The sequence below is a fragment of the Terrapene carolina genome, unplaced genomic scaffold (genome assembly GCF_002925995.2).
Source record: "Terrapene carolina triunguis isolate 2854851 unplaced genomic scaffold, T_m_triunguis-2.0 Scaffold951, whole genome shotgun sequence".
Lineage (NCBI taxonomy): Eukaryota > Metazoa > Chordata > Testudines > Emydidae > Terrapene > Terrapene triunguis.
In genome coordinates, this window is record NW_020665302.1 from 4,845,053 (window position 1) to 4,865,575 (window position 20,523).

A 20,523-nucleotide genomic window follows, 5' to 3' on the forward strand; every position below is an offset into this window, starting at 1 on the left:
TTCTGTTTCTGGGGGGAAAATAGTTTTCCATTGCCAAAAACAGCCAACCAAATATTATACAATACAAAACCCCAAAAGCTAGAGAGGAAAATGGAATTTTTTCCATGAAAATTTCTGTTTTGCTGGGGGGGGGAGGGAGGAATCAAAACAAAAAACACCTCTCCTCACACAAACACATTTTGATGGAAAATTGTCAACTAGTTATTAACCTTAACTGAAGGAGGGCATTGGAACCCCGTGGATGACCTCCATTGTTGGCAATGGGTCATTCGTTCTCTTGGTGAACAAGCATGTCCTGAATGTCCTTCCACCATCACAAGCTGGGTACGCTCATGTATGGTGCCAGTATACTCCACATTTCCCTGAACCCTGCTCCATGTGCAGGAACAGAGTAACTGAGATTCAGACCCCAAATAATGATCTCCCTGTGTCTTAAGGCCCTAGTTATTTAGGTTACCAGGAGCAGATGCTGGGGTCTGACTGGCAGGCAAAGATTTATTTTTCCATAATAGCTTGTTCTGGTCTGTACCTGATAACAGCCTGGAGAATTCAGAAGCTTTTTGGGACAAACATTAGAGTGGCTGATAGAGCATTCAGTGGCTATGGTGGAATGGCCACCATCTTGTCTGACACAGGGATTGAATTGGAGACCTCCAGAGCTAAAAGTGGGGATACTAACAGAACTCCCCCCTAACTCCCAGGCAGAGTTTTTCTGAAATGATGCCCTGGTACCGTGGTCATTGTACCAATCCACAGATACCGCTGTGCAGTGCTACAGAGGGGGAGCTGTAACCCACACTCACCAGGGGCTTACAGCAGCAGCTAGCATTAACCAGATATTTTCCTATGGACACCACTAGGACCAAGGAGTTGGATTTCAATGTTTGTCTCTACAGAGCAGCTGTCCACTGTGGGATCTGCAGACAGGTTACATACATTCCACATGAGTAGGGCTGGTGGGATTTGGCCCATGACAAGGAGCCCAGGCTTCCCAAGCCCACAAACACGTCATGAGCAGGCAGTACTTGGCTTATCTCAGAAGCTAAGGGGTACCACAGCAAGAACTGGTGCGGAAGTTAGGGGTGGGCGCAAGGCAATGGAAAGGAAGGTGCTTCAGAAGACAAACGTGGCAGTGCAGTCCGGAGCTGAGCAATAACCGAGGAAGGCTCGGCCTTGGAGAGAAATGGCTGTAATCATAACCACACCCGTCTCCTCTGCTCAGAAGTGTATTGTCAGCTGAAAAGAAGCAAGTCTGGTTTGGAGTGGGGTTGTGGGGGGAAATCACAAGAAAGTGTTCAATTCATTCCTCATTTACAACACAGCACTGGGCATATTGCTGTTCTCCATCCCTGCCTCTCTCCCTCACCTACTGTCAGTATGTTTAGAAACAGGCTGGAAATGAATGTTTCTTTCCTGTGGGGTAACTGTCACAAAGGATAAGAGTTTTCCTTAGATTGTTTGTTATGATTCTATGAAAGGTACAAAGCCAAGTTTTAGAGATCCAGTTTATAGAGGCCTGTGAATTGGGCATGATGCCAATTCTACATTGGGCATAGGGCTAATGAAGATTTTTTAAGTGCTCAGATTCTCCAGCCAAATGCCCGAAGAGGCACTATAGCCCATTAGGTAAGACACTGAAGTGGTAGTCTAAATTTACTTGCCAGTAAAATGAGAATAATGATTAACCTTTACCTTCCCTTATAAGGTGCTGTGAGATCTTCGGATGAAGAGTGCTATATAGGAGTTTGTTATTAACTGCTTAGCTATTGGGTGGAGGTTGAAAGACAAAATGAAAATAGAGCTGGTCAAAAAAACCCACAACAACAAAAAAACACCCTGCCTTGAAAAATGTGGTTTTGTCAAAAATGAAAACGTTGTGTGGGAACATGTTGATGTCCATGAAATTCTACAGGGAAAAAGTCAAATTGTTTTGACTTCTCATTTTGTTAAAGTCAAAACCTTTTATTTCAATAAGGTAAAAATGTTTCATTTTGGCTTTATAATTTTGATCCATTTAATTTTGATGTTTATATTTTAACATTATACACAATATTATATGTGATATATGAATATAAAACAAGAGTCAAATTAAAACATTTTACCTTATCAAAAGGACACAAACTGAAACTGTTTGTTATCTAAATGAAACATTTTGATAGTCCTGAATCAGTTTTTTTAAAACTTTCACTTCACAGGAAATTTCAAAATTTCACCTTTTTGTTCCAAGTTGGAACAATTTTTTTTTTTCCTTTCAAAATGTTGGAATTTTCCATGGAATGGAAATTTTGGTTCATAATGACTTGACTCTAGCTGGTCAACGGAGCAAATCAAGAAATACCTTATTTTTCCCCACAAAAAATGTGCATGGAAATTAAACATTTTTGTTTTCATCGATATGGGGGGAGGGGGAGAGATTCATTGAAAAAGCACAATTTTTGTTGCCAGAAATCAAACATTTGAAACAAACATTTTAATGAAAATTTCTGCTTTCCCGTAGAAAAAGTTTTAATAGATAAATGATTGATCAGTTCTAGACATTAACAATGGTGGTTTTGTGTGTGTGTGTGTGTGTGTGTGTTTGTGTTTTACAGAAATGTAACAGCAAGTAGTTTGGATAGTTAAAGGTCTTAAATTTTGTGACTCAATTCACTGAAGGCATGTTGGTCTCCGGTATAATGGCAACCTTGTTGGGTATGATTGTGTGTCTTTGTTCTACGATAGCAATGGTTTAACTGTGGTCCCTGGAGCTTTGCTGGTGACTCCCGGAGACCTGTCTGGGCAGATGGTGCCCTCTACTCTGCCAAATATCTAACTAAGAAGGTGCATTAAAAGAAACTAAAAATGCATTAAATCCTTTCTTAATGTTGCCTGTCTGTGGAAGCGTAACCCACTGCTCAGTGTGCACTCCCACCTATAGCTGTTGAGAGTAGAAAGCCCCGTATTGTAGCTCAAGCTGTAGGGTTATGTGGTTTTCTGTTCTGGAGGGCCTGAGTTCAGGCCCTGCTTTGTCAGCCAAGATGGCAGCTGGCAGAGAAGCAATTACTGTAGTTCCCAGTGATGCTAGGTTATTGTGAATGTGAGGGAAGTGGGAGAGGAGGTGGTAGCCATGAGACAATACATCTACTGTCCCATACCATGAAGAAGTTAGAATATTCCTCCTCTGGAGTATATCCCTGCTGGAGGGATTGTGCCTCAGGGATGGTACAGTCTGAGCCTGGCCAGCTTTACTGATGGTGCAAAAGGGGATGGTAGAGCCCATTGGTTCACCTTGACCCCTAACTACCCCACCCTTTGGTGGAGGTTTGTGCCCCTCCTTCAGGAGGATGCAAGGCCTGCATTTGTGCCTGGATCCTGCTTTGGAGATGCAAAGGATGCACACCTCCCCCTCTCCTTTGTGCCTCTGGGCAGGAGCTGGGCCACAATATGGAGTGTTCTGATCCACCTGGGAATCTTGCGAGAGCCTGCGCTGCTGCAAAATGGGCTGGAAATCTTAGACACCAGCGTTTGGCCATGCCTCAAACCCTGGATCCCACTGAACAGCGGTAACATTGTACCTTAAATTGTCATTTGTCCAAGACTGAAGCCAACAATGTCTGTACTTTGCAAGGCCGGCTGTTATTTGTGGGAAGGGAGAAGGAAGACAAATTTTCTTTTGGTGGTGGACTCTTCATTTAAAAAAAATTGCTATCACCTAAAAGTGGCTCTGCTTTGGAATGTTCGAGAGAGGCCTGTGGGGATCATGGTCCAGGAAACAGTTGGTCATCTCCTGTGGGAATGACAAGAGGGTACCATCAAAGGGGGTATTTATCTGAAATAACACAGAGGCCCTAAACTATTCAGATTTTCACTGCAACACCTAGAAAGAGCACCAGAAAAACTGGGTCCTATTTAAAAAAAAAAAACTACATGCAATATCACAATTCTTTAAAAATACTGGGAAAGATGAAAGACTAATTCTTGAGTTACTGAGGTATCCAGTACTTGATGGTCACCGACTCAGCAAGAGAGTCTGCTTCACCATAAAACAAAGAGGTTGCTGGCTGCTCAGTGCTTATGCCTGCAGTTGTAGTGTCTCTTTTGCTTCCCTTGTTCCCAGCCTTGCTCCAACCCTACTCCCTTACCCAGCTTCTGACTCCAGCACTGACCCTTGGCTCTAACTCCTGGTTCCTGTCCCTGGCTGTAACCACTAGGCAGGGAGGTCTGGCTCTAATCACTAGGTATGACTGCCCATGCCCCAGTCCCTGAGAGCAGTTAATTGAGGAGTGAGATTTTATACACAACAGCAAACCCCTGCTCACAGAAAGCTCTGCGAGTTTTACATCTGTGCAGAATAGATAGGAAAGATTCAACAAGACTAGCTTAGGGTATGTCTACACTACGAGGGTAATTCGATTTTACTTAAATCGAATATGTGGAATCGATATTGCAAAGTCGAACGTGTGTGTCCACACTAAGGACACACTAAGGACAGTAATTCGACTTTGTGAGTCCACACTAACGGGGCGAGCGTCGATATTGGAAGCGGTGCACTGTGGGCAGCTATCCCACAGTTCCCGCAGTCCCCGCTGCCCATCGGAATTCTGGGTCGAGCCGCCAATGCCTTCTGGGTAAAAAAAATTTGTCGTCATCCGTCTGTCACTAACGCCCTCCCTCCCTCCATGAAAGCGCCGGCGGGAAATCAGTTCGCGCACTTTTCTGGTCAGTGACAGCGCGGACGCCACAGCACTGCGATCATGGATCACGCTGCGACCATCGCTGCACTTGTGGCCGTTCTCAACACCTCGCAGCTTATCATACACCTTTCCCTGAGGCAGATGCAGAGAAATCGGGCGAGGAGGCTACGGCACCGCCGTGAGAGCCTGAAGTCGGAGAGTGGCACAGAGCTGTCAGAAACCACGAGCCCCAGCGCCCAGGACATCACGGTGGCAATGGGGCATGTGGATTTTGTTGAACGGCGATTCTGGGCCCGGGAAACAAGCACGGACTGGTGGGACCGTATAGTGCTTCAGGTCTGGGATGAATCCCAGTGGCTGCGAAACTTTCGCATGCGGAAGGGGACTTTCCTCGAACTTTGTGAGTTGCTGTCCCCTGCCCTGAAGCGCAAGGACACCCGCATGCGAGCAGCCCTCACTGTCCAGAAGCGAGTGGCCATAGCCCTCTGGAAGCTTGCAACGCCGGACAGCTACCGGTCAGTCGCGAACCACTTTGGTGTGGGCAAATCTACCGTGGGGGTTGTTGTCATGCAAGTAGCCAAGGCAATCGTGAAGGTACTGCTCCCAAAGGTAGTGACCCTGGGAAACGCGCAGGTCATCATAGATGGCTTTGCCGCGATGGGATTCCCAAACTGCGGTGGGGCTATCGATGGGACTCACATCCCTATCCTGGGACCGGACCACCAGGCCAGCCAGTACATCAATAGAAAGGGCTACTTTTCAATGGTGCTGCAAGCACTGGTGGACCATCGGGGACGGTTTACAAACATCTACGTCGGATGGCCGGGCAAGGTTCATGACGCTCGCGTGTTCAGGAACTCTGGTCTGTTTAGACGGCTGCAGGAAGGTATTTACTTCCCAGACCACAAAATAACTCTTGGGGATGTGGAGATGCCTACAGTCATCCTCGGGGACCCAGCCTACCCGCTAATGCCCTGGCTCATGAAGCCCTATACTGGCGCCCTGGACACAGAAAAAGAACTGTTCAACTACCGGCTGAGCAAGTGCAGAATGGTAGTGGAGTGTGCTTTTGGCCGTCTCAAAGGGAGATGGAGAAGCTTACTGACTCGCTGTGATCTCAGTGAAACCAATATCCCCATCGTTATTGCAGCTTGCTGTGTGCTCCACAATCTGTGTGAGAGCAAGGGGGAGACCTTTATGGCGGGGTGGGAGGTTGAGGCAAATAGCCTGGCTGCTGATTACGTCCAGCCAGACAGCCGGGCCATTAGAAGATCCCAGCGGCACGCCCTGTGCATCCGGGAGGCTTTGAAAGCTAGGTTCCTGAGTGAGCAGGGCAACCAGTGACTTTTCAGTTTGTGGACAGAGAAGCTGAACCTGCCCCCGTTTCTTTACCCAGTTCATTTTGACTATCCTCTCCAGTTACATACCCCCTTCACCCCCTTCCCCTTCCCAAAAAATAAAATCATTTCGATTTTGTTAATGAACACCGTTGTCTGTGTTGCTGTTTTCGCGGGAATATTTTAAACCGGGGACGCAGACTGTGGCGGGGGGCGGGTTCAGTGTTCTGATGCAAATGATGCTTCTAAACTCCCGGAATGCCAGGCTCCGCACTGGTGGACTGGTTATTTCAATGGAGAACATGAAAAACACCTCCCAGACTGACCAGGGTAACCAGTGACTGCACTGTGTATGTGTCCTGATGCTGGACCTGACACCGCCTCTGTACCCTGCTAAAGGTCACTGTCCTGCCCAATTACCAAGCCCCTTCCCCCCCTCCAGACAGACTCTCCCTCAAAAGAACCTGACTGAAACAGTAATGGAGAGAAACAAACATTTTATTGCGAACCAGACATGAAACGTGGGGGGTGAAACTTGGACGGGGGCTTGTGTGAGGTGGGTAGGAAAGGACTTATGAAATTTTGGGGAATGTCAGCCTTCTAGTGCTAGAGCAGTCTGCAGGGGTTGACTGAAAGTTTTAACGGCCCTTGCCGCCCCTCCTTCTTTGGAGTTTGGGTGAGGGTGGTGTGGGACTTGGTGGCGGGTGAGGGCGGTTACAGATAGACTGCAGCGGGGCTCTGTCCTCCTGCCTCCGGTCTTGCAGAACATCCACAAGGCGCCGGAGCGTGTCCGTTTGCTCCCTCATTAGTCCAAGCAGCTTTTCAGTAGCCTGTTGGTCCTCCTGACGCCACCTCTCCTCCCGTTCCATGACTGCTCGGTGCATTTGTGACAAGTTCTCCCTCCACTGTGTCTGCTGGGCTGCCTGGGCTCGGGAGCATCCCATTAGTTCTGAGAACATGTCTTCACGCGTCTTCTTCTTCCTCCGCCTAATCTGCGCTAGCCTCTGGGAGTGTGCTGACAGGCTGGGTTGGGAGACAGTCGCAGATGTGTCTGTGTGAATTGTGAAAAGGGAGTGAATTCCTGAGACAGATAAATGAAATTGTATACAAAGAACCTAGTCTTTCTCTGTGAACAAGACCATGCACTGCACCTCTCACATGCGCACTCAGGACAAGGTCGAATTTTCGGCCGTCGCCTTCAGTGCCTGTGGACTTGCGGAGGTCTTGGAGTGATCTGAGAAGCGTGGCTGGAGACCTGAACTTCTGGAGCGGGCAATAATGGTAAGCCGCAGACTTGTGGCTGCTTAAAACTCCAGCAGTAGCACTGGCCTCCTTTCACATTGAAAGCAATGCCAGTCTCTGCTGCCAGCAATCAGGACAGCATCAACTCTGCCCCTGTCCCACCCCCTCGCGGCTGTCCCAGGGAAAGATCCCTGTATGCTGCCCCTCTCCCTCCACCGCGTGGCTGTAAAGCAGTCCCAATACTAACATTCCCCTCCCTAATTCAAAGCAGGGCGTCATGAGCGACATCACCCTTCTGAGGATCCCGGACACCCAGAGAGAACGCATGCTGCGGGAAAGCATGCAGAAACCGGGGCCGTATGCCGCCATGCTATGTCGGGCCATGATCCCGGAGTACTTGATTGTGGCGTGGAGGGGGCATGTCTGCTACCACGGAGGGCCCACTAAGATCGCCCTACCCCGGAACCTGATCAACAGGCTTGAGCTCTACCTCCACGAGACCTACGAGGAGTTCTCCTACGAGGATTTCTCGTCGATCCCCGGCCACATTGACCGGATTTTCGCGTAGGTGCACTGGGACTATGGAGTGGAGCGTCTTGGGCCTGGGAATCATGGAGTAACGGACATTGTGAAAATTTTTTAAAACACTTGGGACTAAATTGAGAAGAGCCTAAGACAGAGAAATCATGAAAACCCATTTGTTACCTTTGTAAATATTCCTGTTTTGTACCTGATTATTTTTTTACTAGTTTACAGAACTTTTATAAATGTACATTGTTAATAGTATAAATATTACCGTTCTGTTTTAAATAAATGTTTACATGTTTACAGCACTTACTGCTTGATCCTTCCCCTGATTCTGTGTCCGGGGTAAGGGATGGGGACGGTTGGTACGGGATCTCGGTAAGGGTGATGAAGAGCTCCTGGCTGTCGGGGAAATCAGCGGTGCCAGCGCTGTCGACTGCCTCGTCCTCCTCATCTCCTTCTTCATCTTCCCCGTCCGCTGTCATGTCCGACGAGGAACCGGCCGCGGACATGATCCCATCCTCGGAGTCCACGGTCAGGGGTGGGGTAGTGGTGGCGGCCGCTCCCAGGATGGAATGCAGTGCCTCGTAGAAACGGGATGTGTGGGGCTGGGATCCGGAGCGTCCGTTAGCCTCTTTGGTTTTTTGGTAGCCTTGTCTCAGCTCCTTGATTTTCACGCGGCACTGCGTTGCATCCCGGCTGTAGCCTCTCTCTGCCATGGCTTTGGAGATCTTCTCGTAGATCTTAGCATTCCTTCTTTTGGAGCGCAGCTCTGAAAGCACGGACTCATCGCCCCACACTGCGATGAGATCCAAGACTTCCCGATCAGTCCATGCTGGGGCCCTCTTTCTATTAGATTGCACGGCCATCTCTGCTGGAGAGCTCTGCATAGTTGCCACTGCTGCTGAGCTCCCCTCGATGTCCAAAGAGGAACTGAGATTCAAACTGCCCAGACAGGAAAATGAAAATGAATTCAAATTTTCCCGGGGGTGTGGCTGGTCAGAGCATCCGAGCTCTGACTGCAGTCCAGAGCGTCAACAGAGTGGTGCACTGTGGGATAGCTCCCGGAGCTATTACCGTCGATTTCCATCCACACCTAGCCTAATTCGATATGGCCATGTCGAATTTAGCGCTAATCCTCTCGTTGGGGAGGATTACAGAAATCGATTTAAAGAGAGCTTTATGTCGAACTAAATGGCTTCCTGGTGTGGACGGGTGCAGGGTTAATTCGATATAACGGCGCTAAAGTCGACATAAAAGCCTAGTGTAGACCAGGCCTTAGAAAGAAACTTTCCCCTGGTTATGTTAGGGCATAGTTTCCTCATCACTGCTGTTTAGCATATTCCTTGGAGGTACTGGCCACTGTCAGAAACAGGATAATAGATGGGCCACTGGTCTGATTTGGCATGGCAGTGCCAAACTACCATGGCTGGGGCTCACTTTTTCTTCCTTAGAAAGAATGAAGGGCTGAGCCGTAGTGATTTCAACCAGTGGCTCCAGGAAGCCTTGGATGCTTTGATGGGCATGCTAGTAGGTACTTGGGAAGACAGTAACTTGCTCTGCCACTTATGGGGGCGTGGTCACCTTAGGCTCCTGCCAATATAACAATAAAGTTAGTTACATGGCTTGGTCTCTCATCCAGCATACGGAGCACATGGTGGCATGAGGGTGATATTGGCATGAGTTTGAGGCGCCTGCATCACTCACAACAAGCAAAGCCCTTAGCTTAGGCAAGTCTTGTCAAGCAAGTGCCAAAAAAAACCAACCTGTTATAACCCTAACAGCTGGTGGTGGTATGACACTTTAGAGAAAAGAGTCGTGTGTGTTATTTTTGTTGGGAGGAAGCACAGTCTAGCGGATCAGGTACTGGACCGAGTGTCAGGAGACATGGGCCAATCCTCTGGCTCTGTCACTGACCTGCTGGGTGACCAGGGGCCTCTGCCTCCCCTCACCCTTTGTCTGTCCTGCCTTTTTAGACTGTACACTCTTTGGGGTAGTGGCTGTCTGTCACTATGTTTGTGCAGGGCCCTGCACAACAAGAACTACTGTAACAATAATCAGATCCCTCCACCTGTGTGTACGTTACTTTAGCATGAAGGTCGGGAACCCATGACTGCTGGCTCCTTGGTAGCTGCTGCATCCACACTGCTGCTCTGCTAGAGTTGTCGAATGGCAGACAGGCACCTCGGAGGAGCCTGCTCATGGAGGCCCTGATTGGCAGTGTCTACTGAGTCCCCTGGTTGGCTCCAGTGTGTTATTTAAGGCCAGGGGGAAACAGTTGGAGACTATCTGTGCAGCTAGGCAGATCCTGGCTTCTTCTTGCATTTCCTGATACCTTGCCTGGCTCCACTACCCCAACCTTGGCAGACACAGTGGACTTTTGACTTGGCATAGCTCATGGTCTCCAACCTAATCCTGCAGCAGGACATCGGGGCAGATTGTGGCTACTGGCCTTGACCAGTGCCTGGGGTCCTGATACTTAATTTCTTTTTATAAGCTTCTATGCGACAGGAATATAGCTATGAATTAAAAAGAGGGCTCAAGGCCAAGATTTGGGGGTTGGGTGGGTTGTTTGGGCTCATTATACAGACAAGCTTGAACAAAGAAGTCTAGAATTAGAACAGAATTTCCCTGAAGCTCAGGGGTACTTAGAGCCAAGGTTCTGATCCAGTTTCATCTTTAATATGAATAACTGTTAAAAACCTATGGCCCTGGTTACACGCTCCGTTACACTGAACTTCCACCTATTGACTTCAATGAGAGCTGTGCTCATGGATCTGAGAGCAGAATTGGCCCCCCATGACATTTTCATTTACATCAGGATGTCAGTTTTACAGTTTGTGATTTCACAACCCATAAATGCTAGATGTTAGAAAGCAGGACCCCTAGGTCCTCAATAGGATATTGCAGGTATTTCTAGCCCTGATGGGTCACAAGATATCAGACCTTAAAACTGTTGTTGGTCCACCACTGAATATTGCCCAATGTGGACCAGGGCAATAGTTGCTTTTTTTTAAATTTATTTATTTTATTAGTGTGGAGTGGGGGGGGATTGAGGCGTTATTCCTTATTTCCCCAAGGGAGGGAATAAATAGTTTCTGTTGCATTTGTTCTTACCTGGGTGTCTGTTGAAAGCGGCTCAGAGGTTTGGCATGTGTGAATTAGCCCTGGCTGAGGAGGTGGATGAGTAGGCAGGGAGCAGGTGAGCTGCTCCAAGTTGAAAATGAAATGCTGCTTATCACATGAGGGTCCCATATCACCTGGCTGCAGAAATAAATATATTTGCAAACCGGATATTGTTAACCCCTGGGGTATGTGTTTTTACATGATGCACAAATGGCTTTTGCAACCTACCTAGGACTGGAGCTTTCGATTGGCTGTCAGTTACATCATAATCATAGCTTGAATGTAAAGGTTCTTGAAATTACATGTTAATGAAAACATTCATTTCATAATAGCAATTAGACACCCGGGGCAATATCTCTCTTGGGGATTATTGCCTTTAGCTTTGTGCTGTTTGGCACATGCTATAATCACAAAGAAATGCACTGCCTGTCAGGTCACATTACTTAAACACAGTTTGTATAGTCACCTATTAGATGAGATGGCTGGATTAGGGCCATAAAATTGTATGGACATTGGTGGCTCGAGTTAGTGTGCGTAACTGTTCCCGATAATGGTTTGCAGCTGTGATAGCTCAGCTTGGAAACGGCCTCAACTCCAAAGCTCGTTCTCACTTCTCTTACAAGCTGGTTAGGGGCTTAGTCAGTCCACTGGGCAGGTGAACAAGGCAATGGATTTAGGAGATAATTCTGTGGCCTTTTACTTCTGTGTCCCATTCGGGGCCTGTAGATAGAGTCAAGAAACACCCAGCAGACCGGCTCAGTCTCACACGTGCTGCCTGCAGAGATTTTCATTGGTCGAGTCCCAAGGTGGATTGCCGCCACTGCCTGCTGCCCATAAATAACAATCTCATCATTTGCAGGATTTCCTGGAGACTGCAGCAGTGGAGGAGGAGAGGGAAGGCTACAGCAAATTGTGTCACTCCAAAGTTATTTCACAGGTTTGCAGCCAGACTGGGCATCTGCAGGAGGCCAAGTGTCTGAAAATATAGGGGAAGGTCCCCCTAGTCCAGTGCCAAAAGACAGGAGAATTGCAGCCAGCAGGTGACCCCAAACAGGTGCTTCCTACCCCTGCTAACAGCGTCTGAGGAGACATGAAGGGCCTGTTACAGCCTATGCTGTCTGCTTCACAATTCATGTTTCCCGTTGCCACCCTGAATGGCATCATGAAAGTTCCACAGTGCCTGAAGAGGCTATAAGCCAAGCTGCTGGGAGGTGGTCAGCAAGGGCTGCTTGGTTCCAAGCCCTTCATGGAAAGTTCTCTCCGGAGCCTGCAGGAATTCTAACAAGGTGGCATTTGTAGGGATGCAGCCATTTAGGACAATCGCATTAGCTCAGACTCCCCAATGCTGCACTCCTCCCTCCCAGGTGCCCTTTACCTTTATGTTCAGGTGGGGGAAGTTGTAGCTCATTCCCAAAAGTGAAGAGGTGAGGGGCTAGGGTGACCAGATGTCCCGATTTTATAGGGACAGTCCCGATATTCAGGGCTTTGTCTTATATAGGGCCCTATTACCTCCCCACCCCCGTCCCGATTTTTCACACTTGCTATCTGGTCACTCTATGAGGGGCTGATTCTGTGCTGGGGCTGGTGACTTTTCTTGACAATTTAGCAAATCTGAACTTAAACCAGTTTCATAGTGGTCTGTTGATTGACCCGAACATTAACAAGCAGATTCACAGATTCCAAAACAATTCAATGTTCATTCAGGTCTTCTTGATCCTTCCAGGTGCTAAGTAATCTGGCCCCCAGTCCAGCAAAGCACTAAAGCTAGGAATCAACCTGATGGAAGTAGTATTCACATGCTTAAAATGCTTTGCCAAATCAGAACCCGACTGCTCTGAACCTTGTGGGATAAGGTCCAAATGTTCAGGTCAGTAATAGTAAAGAAGCCAATCAATGGAAGATTCTTGCGGCAGGGAGAGTCTGTTCTGTGTTTGTACCATGCCTAGACAATGCGATCCTGGACTAAAGCTAGGGATTCTTAGAGCTATGGTAATAGTTTTATAATTATAAAACTGAGTTCAGCCTTGAAAAGTCCAAGTAAGAACCTGTCCTCAGATGGGCACTTCGTGAAGAGAGTCTCTGCACTAGGAATGGAGTAGACGCATGCATGTACGTTCCCTTTATTCTTACCTTTAGAGCAAAAGGTAGATCTTGGTCTTGTCCCTGCTGACTCTTTCTAAAGTTTCTCCTTGCTAGATCTCCTCTCTAGTGTGTTGCATTTAGCAACAGCTACACAGATCCTTTTACGCTCCTGGGATGGCACTGAGGCCCACCCAGTCTGACTGCGAGGATGAGTCAGCAAATTTTAGGAACCTAGCAGCCCCATCATAGGGGCACACACAACTCCCAGTGATTTTAGTGGGAACTGTGCCTGTATCTTGGATGGCAGAAGTGGATCTGTAGGCCACTGTGCATCAGACAGGCCAGGGAGCAGTACAAGGTAAGGATTTTATTGTACATTCAATATATAATTGAAATACCTACAACTGACAGTCTAATCTTCTTTACCAGGGACTCCACCAATCCCCTCAGTGTAGAGGCCTAAGTTGTTGCTGATTTAAGGAGAATCCAAGTTTCTTTGGAGACCAGAGCACAAGGACTGCTTGAACTGGGGAAAGACTGGTTCTCCCTTTCCTTGCCCCATGTGCAGTCATTACTTTCTAGGCCAGTGGTTTTCAACCTGCAGTCGGTGGACCCCTGGGGGTCCTCAGACTATGTCTAAGATGTCCAAAGGGGCCTGTACCTCCATTTTAAATTGTTTAGGGGTCTGCAAATGAAAAAAGTTGCAAACCACAGCTCTAGGAAATAGGCGTTAGATGGGCACTAGAGGAGGAAACTACCTTAAAGGACAAAAAGCTATGGGCCTGATTCTCATCTCCCTTACACCAAGTTAGCTTGACTGGCTTCAGTAGTTACTCCTGCTTTGCACACAAGTCAGAGATCAGAATTGGGCTCTATTGCATTAAACTAGAGGCAGGCCTACCCGCACAACACAAATCCAAACACCCATCCCCCGGCACTTTGCAATTCAGCTCCAACTTTGGTAGCTCAGGCCTGTCCCAATAGGTTAGACATTTTGGCTGCCAGGTAGGGCTTTGTTCTAGCTGCTGCGCTGGCCTCCCCCTGCATAACAAAGGCCACTGTAGTTTAGAAGTGGAAAACTGTTCTGCAGGCCATACAATGAGCTAGTGAAACAGTATAGTCACCAGGGGACAAGTGGAATCCAAAAGGAAAGCAAACAAGGTGGGAGAACAATAATCCTCTCTTTCTCTACTGCAATGATTCCTTTGCCTCTTGCTCTCCCTCAGACTGTCTCAGGGCCAACTTTAGGCCGATCCCCCCCGAATCGGGCCCTGCGCCTAAGAGGGCCCCGCGCCCAGTGGCCTTTTTAATTTTTACTCACCTGGTGGCGCTCCGGGTCTTCGGCAGCACTTTGGCAGCGGGTCCTTCACTCACTCCGGCGGCACTGAAGGACCTGCCGCCGAAGACCCGGAGCGGTGCCCGGTGAGTACAAGCCCCACGAATTGGGCCCCACACCTAAAGCTGGCCCTGCCTGTGGCCTTTTGACACACACACACACACACACACCCCCCGAGGTACCTCACTGCCAAGTCCCTGTCCTAGGAGGGGAGGGGAGGGGAGGGGAGGTGGGAAGGTTGCAGGGTAGGGTTACCATATTCAAACATTTAAAAAAGAGGACATGGTCCCGCCCCCGGCCCTGCCCCAACTCCGCCCCTTCCCCGCCCCTTCTCCGCCCCCATTCCAACCCCTTCCCCAAAGTCCCTGCCCCAACTCTGCCCCCTCCTCTGAGCATCCTGCATTCCCCCTCCTCCCTCCCGCTCTGATCTTGGTTGGGGGTTGCTAAGTGCTTCCCTGCTCCCCACTCGCCCCGCAGCCCCTATGCCCTTGCCTGCCCTGCTCCTCCTCATCCTGCAGCCTCTGCACCCCCCTGCCCCTGCAGCCTCTGTGCCCCCTGCTCCCCACTCACCCTGCAGCCTCTGCGCCCCCTGCCTGCCCTGCCCCTGCAGCCTCTGCGCCCCGTGCTCCCCACTCGCCCTGCAGCCTCTGCGCCCCCTGCCTGCCCTGCCCCTGCAGCCTCTGCACCCCCCCCCCCCGCAGCCTCTGCTCCCCCGCTAACCAGGCAGAGGGAGAGCTGCAGGCTCCACATGGAATCAAACACTGCCGCGCTGCTCTGTGGGGGAGGAGGGAGCGGGGGAGGGGGAGGGACTCTGGCTGCTAGAGGCCCTAGTGGCTGCGAGTGGCTTTCAATCAAGCCAGGCGTCCAATCAGCCGCGCCGCACTCCGCATGTGGGGAAGGGGGAAATCCCGGACATTTCTACTTGATTAGAAATCTCCCCCTGGACGGCCATTTAACACTGAAAAAGCCGGACATGTCCGGGGAAACCCGGACGGATGGTAACCCTATTGCAGGGTGATCTCCTACCTCCATGCAGCCAGTGGCCTGTGCTTGCCACTGCCATGTTGTTGCCGCCTCAATGTTTATTTATTGACACAATTTGCAGAGTTTTAAAATATTGTCCACAGAATTTAATTTTTTGGTGCTGCATTCCCTCAGGAATATGGGGGGCTGGGCAGTTGGGGGGCTGTGAGAGGGGCTGTGGGTGGGAGATCGCTGGGCGTAGGGATCTGTGGTGGAGATCTCTGGGTGAGGCGCCGCTGGGCATAAGGGGGTGAGGGGTACTGGGCAGGGGGGTGGTGTGGCGGGGCACGCTGGCAGGGCAGGGCTGGGGTTGGGGAGCAGGTGGGAGGGAAGTGCAGAGGTTAGGGGTGAAAGCAGCACAATTAAACTGTTTTTTAATAGAGTGCACGTGGCAAGTTTTCCAATACTATAAGCTTCTGTTTGTGTTGCTAAGAGCAAGTCGGGCACAGGGGCACCAGTTTAATAATACTGCATAGGGCCCCATAAATCCTAAGGACGGCCTCATTCATTTTGTTCTTTTTTCCTCTTGCTGTTGTTCTATTTCATAGACTTGCCTCTCCTTCCTTAGAGGTTTTTAAGGTCAGGCTGGACAAAGCCCTGGCTGGGATGATTTAGTTGGGATTGGTCCTGCTTTGAGCAGGGGGTTGGACTAGATGACCTCCTGAGGTCCCTTCCAACCCTGAGATTCTAGGATTCTTCTTCCTTCTGTTTTCCTCTCCCTCCACCCACCCCCCTTTTTCTTCTTTCCTTCGCACCCCTCCTTAGTGATCCAGGTGTAATACCCTAGTGGTAGTTTTGCCACTTATTTATCCATCCCCTTGATGCACACATCTTTTCAATGGAGCATTTGTATACCTAGGCTTAAAAGGATTAGATTTTTATTGGCGAATGTCAGTAAACATCAATTTCCCCATACAGGAACAAACTGATGAAAAAAATATTTATTCGATAATCAAAATTTACAGATAGGCAAAGAAAGAAAAATGTTGCTTGAGAACTTAGTCGAGTTTGAGTTCAGGATCGTTCCTGTGTGTATTTGGACATATGATGTTGACAATTTCTGTTCAATGGTGATAAAGCTTTAACTCTTTGAATGTCAGTGTCTACTGCTATTAAATAATTGCCTGCCCCCCAATAATTCCCCACAACTGTAAAATTTTAAAATCAATAAAAATAGTTTAAAAATGCTTTAAAATAAATATTGATATTAGCCATCAAAGTTATAACAAGTACAGATTGAATTCTGCCAAGCCTGTGTACACTGTACCTTTTGGAATATTTTACATTTCCCACATGAGGATTTTGATTGCCTGTCTCCCTTTGGTTAGAAGTGACTATTGGGGGGGGGGGGGAATTACTAAACACGTCTTTGCTCTTTTTGAATTTTTTATAATGCACTTCAAAGACTGGCCTAGCCAGCTCCTGGGGATTGCTCCCCTCATCGCTGCAGCTCAACAGAAATGCTGGTTGTTTAAGGGCCTCCCCCTGCCCAACAGATTCTCCTGGGGTGCTTCGCAAAACTTCCCCTCCCTCCCTCCCCAGCACTGCCCCAGAGCTCGTTAAATTACTCAGGAAATCAATCATGGTTAAGGGCAGATTTCAAAGCTAGAAGAATTCCCCATTCAACAGGCAGATGGGTTGAATACTCTCATTTAGCCCTGCAAGCCGTGAGCCGAGAGCATCCCAGGGATCACCTCTCGGCCTCCCGGCAATCTCGATGCCGAAACAGCTTTTAAAAATGTCCTTTATTTTTAAAAGGGTGAACTTGATGCTCATGAAAGAGAGAATCAGGTAGTTTACAACCTGGCACAGTGCAGTTGGCCACCCCGCCACTCTGGCTATGCACTTCAATCCTGAGCTGAGACACTCCCGGCTCTTCCAGTCCTGCCCTAGATAGTGCAATCCCTTGCTAGGTCAGTCCTAGCCCCTGGCTTCCTGGCTATTCTAGGCCAACTGTGCTGCAGATCTGTCTATGCATCTTAACTGCAGCACCCTCTGCTAGTCCAGTCCTGCAAACCGCTACAACTCTGCCAATGCACCTCAGAACAAGTCTGAACTTCAGCACCCTCCTGCGTTCAGCTCTGGAGCGCCTTACACAATTAGGCCAGTGCACTGTTGTCTCCTGCAGCACCCCACCTGCCACGCCATTTCTGGCTCAGCTCCCACAGCTCATCCAGTGCCCCTCAGTCCCAAACTGCAACACGTGCCTACTACTGTTATCATGAGCAGGGCCAAATTAAGGCCATTGAGGGCTCTCAGTACACCCGCAGTGAGACCTCCTATAGACAACCACACCATGGCCTGGCATCACCTTGGGGTGGCAGCAGGTTTCCCTTAAGATGAATGGGGCAGTTCACAACTCTTGAACCTATTGTTTCAGGCTGTCTTCAGACTCAGGCAGGCACTGGATACACTAGGGTCATGGCTCCAATCCTTCCTTTGCTTCCAGGAGTGCTAGAAACACAGCTACTTTTTAAATGGAAGCTGAGATTCTGATCTCACCACATGACTCCAGGACCTAGAGCCCCAGGCAGGGGCACATACTGCCTAGACCTTAATCCAGCTAGGCTCTTAAACTCCTCACAGCTCTGTTAATGCCCCTCAGTCATGACCCACAGCTATTCCACCGCTCCCATGCAGGGTAGAGACTCTCAGCACTGGAGGCCTTTTATACCGAGCACAAATATCCACTGCAGATTGGGATGAGACAACAACAACAGCCTTGCATCCCCATCCCCACAAGCTGTGTTACAGTTCCTATTGCTGCTGCTGGGGCCAAAAAGGCAAATCCCAAAGGCACCTCTGGGCATAGATGCACCCTTGGGAACACATCGGGGCAGGGGGGGTTATCAGCTGCAGAAAGCCCTTCAGTATTAAAGGGATGTGCAGGGAGGAGGAAGAGGGAACCACAGAAAAAGAGAAGTAAACGGAAGTATCACAGGGCCAGTACACCCCATCCTCCTGGTGGTGGGGCAGGCCCACAATTAAAGCTAATAGGCCTCCCCTGGGCTGCAGGGAAGCACAGCCCACAGGCCAGAGTCAGAGGTGGCTCAGTGGGCTACCCCCTAAAGGGGACAGCCAGGTGTGGGGGACCAGGCCCTCCCTGCTCCTCCAGGTCCCAGTTCAGGGCCCTGGTAGTGGCAAATGGGTTCACCACTATGTTGGTGGGGAATCCACCTACAACACACCAACTGCTGCCAAGACACTGGCTAGTCCCTCCCTGGGCTACTTCCTACCATGACTCCTGCAGTTGAAGTCAGGGTGTTTTCAGAGTCTCTGGGCTCCTCAGGTGGCAACTGCAATCTCCCTGGGGTGTCTGCAAGTACTTGTGCCCCTGCCTGGGCATCTCCATCTCCTGCAGTCTGGGATCCTGGCTATGCCTCGCCAGCAAGGTGCATCCTTCCTTCTCAGGGACCAGCCCAGACTAAGCTAGGCTGCTCCCTTTATACTGCAGCAGCAGTTGGAGCATGCTCAGCAGGGTTGTGGGGCGTGGCTTCTGCCGCTAAGAGCACTGCTTTAACCCCTTCCGCTCCAGTGCGGAGCCGTTACACCCCATCACAGGGAGCTTGCTGCACTCATACGATTCTACCAGCATCCCTGGAGGTGCTGGGAGGAACGCAGCTGTACATTTAAATGACTGATTCTCGGGGCATCTCCAGGTGCTTGCCCTCCCCTCCGTCTGACTGGTTAATTGCCATGGGGGAGGTTTTGGCCCCACTGGGGTTATGCAATGTCTATGCCCATTAGAAAGGTGATTCCTTGTCTGTTATCTCTGCTCCACATGTCTGCCTCCACTAGGGGAGTCCCTCACCCACAGAACTGCTGAGCTGGGGTCAGGCTTCGGGATGGCCTTCCCTCTACTCCTCATAGCCAACCTGGGGTTGGAACCAGCTTAATAAAGAAAGAACTCCCATGTCTTGTTCGATGCTTGGGGTGGCAGGGGGATTGTTTCTGTGGGTTCTTCCTAATACACTACAAACTAGGGGTAATGCACAGTTGCCGTTAGGGATCTGAGTGCTTTTGGCCTGGATTCTTATTCAGTTCAGAGAAGAATCAGCCCAGGTCCTTGCTCTGTTAGCTCAATGCCATTCACTGTGCTCAGAATTAGGAGGTTACCCGTGCTCTGGGTTTGGCCCCAAGGATTAGGGGGCTGGGGACCCTCCCTATGATTGCAGTGAGCTGGGTGTTCCACCCACCCAGAGCCCGCGGGGAGAATGCACTGCTCTGCCGTCTTTGCATGGAGTTTGTTGCCTACACTTTAGAAAGGGTAAAATAATAAAGAGTAGGGAAAGGCTGATTTTTGCCCCATTCGTCTGGGATCCCAGCCACCTTGCTTCTCTGCCTGTGCCCACGGCTCTAGGGTCACACGGAGATCTGCTGATGCTTCTCAGACCAGACCTGCATCCTCTTGTTTCTATCATCCTGGGGTCCCCACTCAGCTCTGCTAATGCACCTAAAATCCACCATGCAGCACCCCCCACTAGTCCAGTCCTGGGTGTCCACACATCGATGTCCCTCAGTCCTGACCTACACCACACTCCTGCTTTTTTCAGTCCTGGTCCATCCCCCAGCTCAGCTAGTGCATCTCAGTTTTAACAAGCAGCATCCCCTGTTATTACGGCCCTAGTTCTCCCCTGAGCAGAAACTGAAAATGCCACCAACCTGTGCCGCTTTTTCAAGCGGCACAAGTGATCTCCGTAATTCATTTATGTCCTGGTGATGAACCGAAGCCTCCATGGAGGAAGAATTAGTTCGCCGACCCACTGCACTGCATAGCCCTCCAGCAAGATCTGCCTAATTTGTTCATGGCACGGTGTGAGAATGAATCCTTGTAGGTTCTAAACACCTCAGTTCTGAGAGTGTGATACCTGTAACTCAAGGCAGGTCTTGCACATTGGCTTATGAGGGCAAGCTTGACACAGCACACTGACTTAGCCAACCTGAGATGGTAAAACAGTGCAGCCTCTAACAGCAGCAAAACAGCATTCATTCCTGCTGTATAGACTCCATGCATTGTGCACAGCACACACAGTTCATTGGTAAATCACACACATGCCTGGGGAGCTGGGATTAGAACCTTGATTTCCAGAAGTCTAAAATGCACAGGCCTCAACTACTTGCGTCTCTTAGCTAGTAGCTGGAGCATCTCTCTAAACCACGGCATAAATCAGCCACTAGA